Source organism: Nannospalax galili, unplaced genomic scaffold, assembly GCF_000622305.1.
Source record: "Nannospalax galili isolate Female #2095 unplaced genomic scaffold, S.galili_v1.0 scaffold298, whole genome shotgun sequence".
Taxonomy (NCBI): domain Eukaryota; kingdom Metazoa; phylum Chordata; class Mammalia; order Rodentia; family Spalacidae; genus Nannospalax; species Nannospalax galili.
In genome coordinates, this window is record NW_008344488.1 from 47669 (window position 1) to 55927 (window position 8259).

Below are 8259 nucleotides of genomic sequence, written 5' to 3' on the forward strand. Positions count from 1 at the left end.
CTGGAAAATATGAGATAGGAGAGGAAGAGCAGATTGTCCACCTAAATTTTTCAATACAAGGGAATAGAAATTTTTAAAAAAAAGAACAGGAAAGTAGAAAAGGGAGGACATTAAAAATCATATTATAAGCCGGACGTGATGGCACACACCTTTAATTCCAGCACTTGGGAGGAAGAGGCAGGTGGATCTCTATGAGTTTGAGGCCAGCCTGGTCTACGTAGTGAGTTGCAGGCCAGCTGAGGCTACAGGGAAACCCTGTCTCAAAAACCCCAAAAAAAAAAAAAAATCATCATATTGTAAGACTTTCTCAAATTGAAGGAGGACCCATTTTCTGCTCAAAAACCACCAAACACAAAAAGATTCCAACTTTGAAAATGTTGAAATGTTAAAAGTAGCCAGACTTAATCATATGCTTGTAGAATAAGCTGATTTTCCCCAGAGGTAAGGTAGTCTGGAGCCAGATGCCTCAGCAGCCCACTGGACACAGGATAGCACTGGAGAAGTCATGCCTTCACAGTCTTGGAGGTAAATCACTTTCCCCTCAGAAACGTTTACAGCCTAACATTAGCTGGAAGAGCTAGAGATTTTCTTCTACATGGTCTTTCTTAAGAGGCTAAGCCAAGTTATATTGAGTTTTTTTAAAAAAAGGATGCAAGTCACAATAAAGAAAGAAATAGGATTCAGAATATGATCTAACTAGGCTAGATAGTAGTGATGTCCAAACAGTCACCTTTCACATTGTACAGCATAAAAACACAAAACTCCACTGCTGGAAATATCTATGAACAGAAATTAAATATAACAGAGGATATGAGAAAGGGGATATCTTAAAGAGAGTAACAAAAAGGATTTAAAAACTCAAGAATAAAATCTATGTGTTAATAAGCTCTCTGGGGAGAAATATGAAAAATGAATGCCTGGTTTCTGTATGAATTTGGTGGCAGCAATTTTTTAATGTCATCATGAATTCTCTAAAATATCTTTAAGGTTTGTCAGGGATGAACAGGGAATTTTCAGGGAAAATCTAATCCTAAGAAGAAAGAACTGCTTGGGGGCCTAGTTAGGTCAAGAAGGAATCACCACAGGCAAAGAAATGACAGGCTCAGAAATTACAGATTTAAGAAACCAGCTACAAAATATCACTTCTCATGAGGCAAAGAGAAGAGATATGATAAGCCCAGGAGTCAACCTTGGGAAGCTCAGACAATAGAGAAGGTGGGGTTAGGCAGAGTTTCAGTATTTTAATCTTTTACTGTACCAAGAGACAAACAGCCTTTAAGCTGTGAAGATAAGAACCTGACTCAACTAGCAACTTCTCCTCCCCAGGCAGCAGAACAGAATACACTGTCTCCATACAAAGATACCATAATGAAAGTACACTGCAGAAAAAGACAATATAATATATTATGAAGACACTTCAAAAATACCCCAAATATATTGCCACAACATAGATAAAATTAAAATTTAATACCCTTAAGAGTCTAATGAAAAAAATAATAGAAAACACATCACATTGTATTTTGTATTCTACATACAAGCATGAGGGAAACTTATGTAAAGAAATAATAAGTATGTTAAGGGATAAAATCAAAATCAAATCAAATAAATGAGAACGAGAAGTGATGAAAGCATAGAAAGTTATGGAAAACATTGAAAACAGAAATGTCTGAAAAAGAAATCCAACATACATATAAATTCCTTAAAGAAGAAAATAAACATTTACATTAACAAAGCTTCCTCAGAAATTTTTTTAAAGAGTTTAATACACTCATTGAGAGAGTGTACTCTGCAAAAAAATTATTGTATTTTGGAAAAGAAGACTCTGGCTCTCAACACAAAAGAAAATAAAAAGGCCCTGTTAATCTCACATTGTCTTGCTTTAAACCTATTTTTCTATTTAATTATCAGCATAATTCTTTTTTATTCACAAAAGCCTCATATTTGACTGGCAAGTTGGGCTTCCAACCTACTTCTAAAAAAAGAATTTCAAGTTGGTCTCAAATGACTTAACCAAACCAAAAGACAGAATCTAGTTTGAGGATATTTACAGAAGAGAAATTGAACCAAGATTTTTACAACCAGACAAGATGCCTTTCAACTATTAAGGCTGCAATACTTTGCTTTGAATGAAGCAGTCCGGGGAATATTTTTCATATGAACCCTTTTTCTTTAAAGAACTACTAAAGAATTAGTTCCAACCAACACATGGATAATTGAAGAAACTGTGGAAAGTACTAGCTCTAAGAATTGAATATATTTACTTGTGCAACTGAAAGGAAAAAAAATCTATTTAACTATAGATCTAAGACAAATAAAAACGTGGCACTCAGGAAGACAGACTAGAATATAAATACTAAAGGAGTGTGAAAATGTAGCATCTTTTATAAACTGGATGAATTAGGGGAAATAATGTAAGCAGTAAAGCACAAGTTAAATACAGTAGTCGTTTCTTTTAAAATGCCTGTTGTTTCAAGGAAATAATGAAAATTATCAAAATTTAGAAGCATAAAAATATAGTACAAAATAAGAAGAGAATGCTACTGATTAAAACTAGGGATTAAAACTAGGGAATGAAAAAATGGAAGGGAAATAAAGAAGATACAAGTCAAGTTTTTATTGCTCATGAAAGCAAAGGAATGAAAATAATAAAGGTATATAGACATAAAAAGATTTAAGGAGTTTAAATGCACAGAGTATTATGGGGTCAGGAGGTAAAAGTGTATGCCACACAAGCCTGACAACCAGAATCCAATTCCTGGACCCATATAAAAAGATGGATGTGATCACACATAACTGTAATCCCAGCACTCCTGCTGCAAGATGGGAGGCAGGGACAGTAGAACTGTCCGGAAGCTCATATGCCAGCAAGCCTGGAGCATGCAGTCTAGGGGAAGAAACAACGCAAGAGAACCTGCCTCAAACAAGATTGAAGATAAGAACAGTCTCCTGAAAAGTTGTGCTTTTACTTTACATACGTGCTGTGGCAGGTACACACACACACACACACACACACACACACACACACAAACACACACCCCTCACAGGAAATAAATATCTACAATTTTTATTTAGGTTTAAGAATCAACAGCTACCTAATTGGACTTAAAGCCCACTCAATGGGAGGAAACTCATGTGTGGTACTGTAAACCCAGCCAAATACACATAGCTGGAAAGGTCATAGATCTTAGAGAAAACCCCAAGGCTGTCATATCCTTAGACAAATGTAATTTCTTACTATGTGCAAAATATGGATCCTCAAATCTATAGATAAGTATTCCCATCACCACCCATCAAAGAAGTTTCTTTTTAAAGAGACAGGAGTAATTATAAAGTTCCACAACTGGTCACACACAGAGATTGTCCATGAATTTCCCAAGCCTAAGTGGCACATCCAGGATGCAACCTCTGCACCTAAGGCTCAGGGACCATAGAACAAGGGATGAATAGGACACTAATGCACTAATTCTCATCAATGAAGCTCCGTCATGCAACAGAGGGCCAGGAATGCAAAAGATTCACAATTTGCCGAAACAGAGAATAAAAGTCTGGATCCTTGGACAGGACTCCTATATTAAAATTCACTCACCCAGGGCTCAGGGATCATTGTGGAAGAAGGAGTGGAAAGACTGTGAAAGCCAGAGAGGAGGTACATGACCATATGGAAATAGTTCTACAGACTCCTTGGACTCTTCTCATATGAACCTACAGCAATGGTGTCAGCATGCACAAGACCCATGCAAACATAAGCAGTCAGAAACCCAGCACAGAACTGTGGAAATGAAGAGCAAGTCCCAATCTTAGTTGAAGAATTATTGGCAGCTGATTGCTTCTGGATAAGAAAAAGCTGGTCTTCTTAAAAGAAGGGACTCTAGATAGGCTGACTAGATCCAGTGGGTGAACTTGCATTGAGGGACATCTGGGGACACTAACTTTATATGATAGGCCTTAACACAAACGACAGACTGTATGAACTTCAGTGGGGAGGGGCCTGTGGGAGGGTGCCAAAAGGGAAGGAGGTGTAGAGATGACTCTCTGTATGAAATACGCAAACATTCAATAATTTTTTTTTTAATTTCGTTCAATGAATTTTGATTATATTCAATTTTTTTCCCTCATCGCCAGCCTCATCCTACCCCTCCCACCCACTCATCCCCTACTTTGTCTTCTATTTGCAAATGAAAAACTCCTCCATCTTACATAAAACATCTGAGCTGGCTTCAGGAGAAATTATTTCTCATTAAAGTTTTAGTCATCTATAATTCTTACACTCAGGTATACCAAAGATTAAGGATCCACGCCCTTTCCTTTGTATGTGGCTTTGGATCAGAATATGCCCAGCTTTCTTGGAATGGGATTTTCATTCTTAATTTCTGTTTCTCTTGCATACTGCTTAAGAATGTCATATCAGGATTTCTCTTTTTCTCAGCAGGAGGAAATGCTTGGTTTTCTTTATCAAAGTGAATTGTTTGTAGCCCTTACATACAGTTGACACTTTGGCTGTTTCTGGTCCTCACTCAGCACAATAACTCAAGTGTGGACCAAGGTGTTCTCCAATAGGCTGGTTCTGCTAAGGGGTTTTCCTGTAGATAAAAGCAGAAGCTAGGTCCTCATGGCAGGCAGCAACTAGCTCATAGGCCTCCAATCCAAGACTCTCTGAGTGGCATTTGGAAGATTTCACCACTTTATACAACAGCTTTAACCGGTGTTCTCTAGTTTGTTTTCTGAAATTTGTAGACCTCTCAGATTCCTAATGTTGTTAAGGACTGCAGCCAGGTATTGACAGTCACTGGCAGATAATGATAGTCTGTCAACCATGGTACCACTGGTGCATGTGGGTAGCCAGGCCAGTTTCAACTTGCCATTGTGTTTCTTTCTCATCTTAGCTCATCAGTTATTATCCTTCTTGCTTGCCAAGTCCTGAATTCAGAATTTTGAGATCAAAATAGAAGCATCAAGATTTTTAATAAAATGATGAGACCCCAAGTCATGTTTCTAGGGCCTTGTGCTGAGAGTTGCTGTCAATCACTACCATTGCTCTGGCTGCATCGCCATTGTGATTCTCCAACTATCTTCTTTCTTACTTGCCGCATCCTGGGTTCAGAATTTTTAGATCAATATAGAAGTGCCTAGGGTCAGGTAAATATTCAGCTTATGTGATGATGTTCCTCACAGGGTCCATCTGCTGAGTTCCATCTCTCAGGAGCCAGCTACCCAGGCATGCCTCATTTAGGTGTCATCTATTCCTGGCTCTGCTAAGTTCATAAATTTTAAAAATAAAAGTATTACCTGGTTTGAGTTTACATAGGACTTTTGGGTATATATAAGAGAGTACATTAAATTGTGCAGGGGCAGAGGAGGGAAGTGGGCATATGGGAGAGGATATAAATACCATCAAGCTATATTGTATAAAAAATCTCAAAAATTCTAATAAAAAATGAAAAGCATTATTTATGTAACCATGAAAACAAAAGTACAAACATTTCTGTCAGAAATATTAATTTTAGGTTAACAGAAAAATTGCTGAGTATTTAAGTACATCCAGATACATACAGGTATACATATGTTTAAAACAGCAAATATATTAAGGCAGAAATACTTTCTTTACAAATACAAATTAGCCTATATCATAGATTAGAATATAAGAGATCATACAGTAGATGGTGATTAACACATAAATCCACCACTGGCCAGCATACAAAGAGTAAGAAACTGTAGAGTGCTTATCACTGAATAGGATACATATATTAATCTTCTGCCTCTCAAGGCTCAGTGATCATTGAGAAATAGGAGGTAGAAAGATTGAAAAAGCCAGAGGTGTTGGACGAGCATAAAGAAACAGAGCCTTCCAGACACCTAAACAGTTACTCATATGAACTCACAGCAATGGTGAGAGCATGCACAAGTCCTGCATAAATTCAAGCCAGATAAAGTCTCAGCATAGAACTGGGAAAGTGATTAAAAACCTCAACCATGGAGAAAAAAAGTCAATCTTCTTTAGGGGTGAGACTAGCCAGTAGAGATGAAGCTTTGTGGTCAGTAGCATTTTGAATTCATGTTTGTTCTACAACTTACATGTGTAGTGTCTTCAGCAATAGGGTCATACCATCAAGTTCTGGTGGGTATCCAAGACTAGAGTCAATATCCTGTATTTGTTGAAGATCTATGGGACCACTGGTCAACAGCTTCAAAAGAGGAAGTTCATTCCTCATATTCACGGGGTTTTTTTCTTTGCAAGTCTATGGTGTCTGGTAGGGGTAATGGCCCCCTGTTGTAGGGTATTTACTTTTAATATCTTTTTATATTGCATATGTGTAAACTTAAAGAAGCTCCTATCATGATAGGTTCCCATATGAATTTTTCTGAAAGTCTTTAGTGCTAATTATCCCTCCCCAGACACCCTCCTCTTACCTGCCCTTCTCTTCCCCACCCCATTTAACCCATCCTACTCCATTATTCCCTTTTCCCCATTTATATCACTGCATTCAATCTCCCCTCTCAGCTTTCACCAGAGAACCTTACTCATGCAACATATGGTAATTAGCACAGAGATCCACCACTGGCCAATATGCAGAGAATAAGAAACTGTAGAGTGTTTATTCCTGAACAAGACATTTATATCAAAATTCTGCTTCCCAAGAGGTTCAGTGATCATGTCAGAATAGGGAGCAGAAAGATTGAAAGAGCCAGAGGTCATGAATGACTACAAGGAAGCAGAGATTTCCAGGAACTGGGAAGTTACCTAAATGAACTCACAGTAGTGGTGACAACACGCATAAGTCCCACATTCACTCAAGTCAGACAAAATACCAGCATAGACATCAGAAAATGAGAAAGAAACACCAATCCTAATTAAGGAACTACTGGCAACCAATGGCCAGTAGTACTGAGAAGAGTCAGTCATCTTTATGGGTGTGACTTTGGATAGGTTGACCAGGTGCCAATGGGTGGACCCACACTGAAGAAAGGACACGATTTTGACTCTGTAGGTCTCTATATATGTATTTATGTGTGTGTGTGTGTGTTTGTATTATACACATAATATATGTGTGTCTATAATAGACTATGTGATAATGGGTAGATGCTAGTAAGGGGTGCAGATAGGAGAGGAGGTCTACATATGATCCAAATGCATAAAATTCACACAAATACAATAAAAAATGAAAAAATTGATTGATTATAGTATAAAATTCAAATTTACACATTTTAAGGGTACATACATATGACAAAATAGTCAAAAACTTTAAAGATACAAATGTGAGCAAAATGACACCATAACACACACATAAACAACACAGACACATGAACACACAAACATAAGCCAGAGCCTAAGCACCAATAATCTTACAGTGAGACAGACCAGCAGAATTCTAAGTTTGAAAGCATTTAAAAAGACAAAGAGGGCAATTCAGAAAAATTAAGGAAGCTAATATTTATTAAAATATAAAGTTTCAATATCTCAGCACCAAATGGCACTTAGCAATATTTGTAGAAGAGAAATTGGAAGTGATCACGGTCAGAATTAGAAACATGTTTTTAAAGAACTTTTACATCTCTAACCAAGACAGGTCAAGTAGATAAAAGCAAATACTTAAAAATATAAAAATCTTAAGCAACATAAAGTGCAGTCTACAAAAGCAATCATTCATAAAACTAAAGTGTACTGTTTAAATTTAAAAACATTTTGTTTTCAAGTGTCTGTAGAACACAAGATAATGACAATATATGAAGCCATAAAAGAAAATACAAACAAAAAATACCTATTACAGCTTCTTTCCACGTTTTTGACTTTTTTGTTATCATTATTTTTTTTAATTTTTAATAACTACATGATTAGAAGGAGCATTTCATTACAGGTTTAACATATTAAGTAAAACACTCCAGAGCAAGAGTACATCTCTTTCACAAGTGGCTGTAAGTTTCTAAGTTCACAGTTGAATTCATACAGTTATACAATATTGAACTCAGTATAAGCCCTGTAAGACATTAAAAGTGAATGAGATTTTAACCTTTAAAAAAGATCTCCATTTCATTTTAGAACATATTGTTCCTTGCAGAAAGATTCATTGATATTGCTACTAATACTGAGATGTTGGCGCATGTATCTCTAATCTGTATGTATCTGATTATTACTAGTCATAATCTGTTGCACTTGGATACTAGGCACCTGTGTATGTCTATAAAGTCATCGGGTAGATTTCAACAATAAAGTTTATCACCTCTACTAATTAACATGACCTAAATTTCCATGCTTCCACCTCA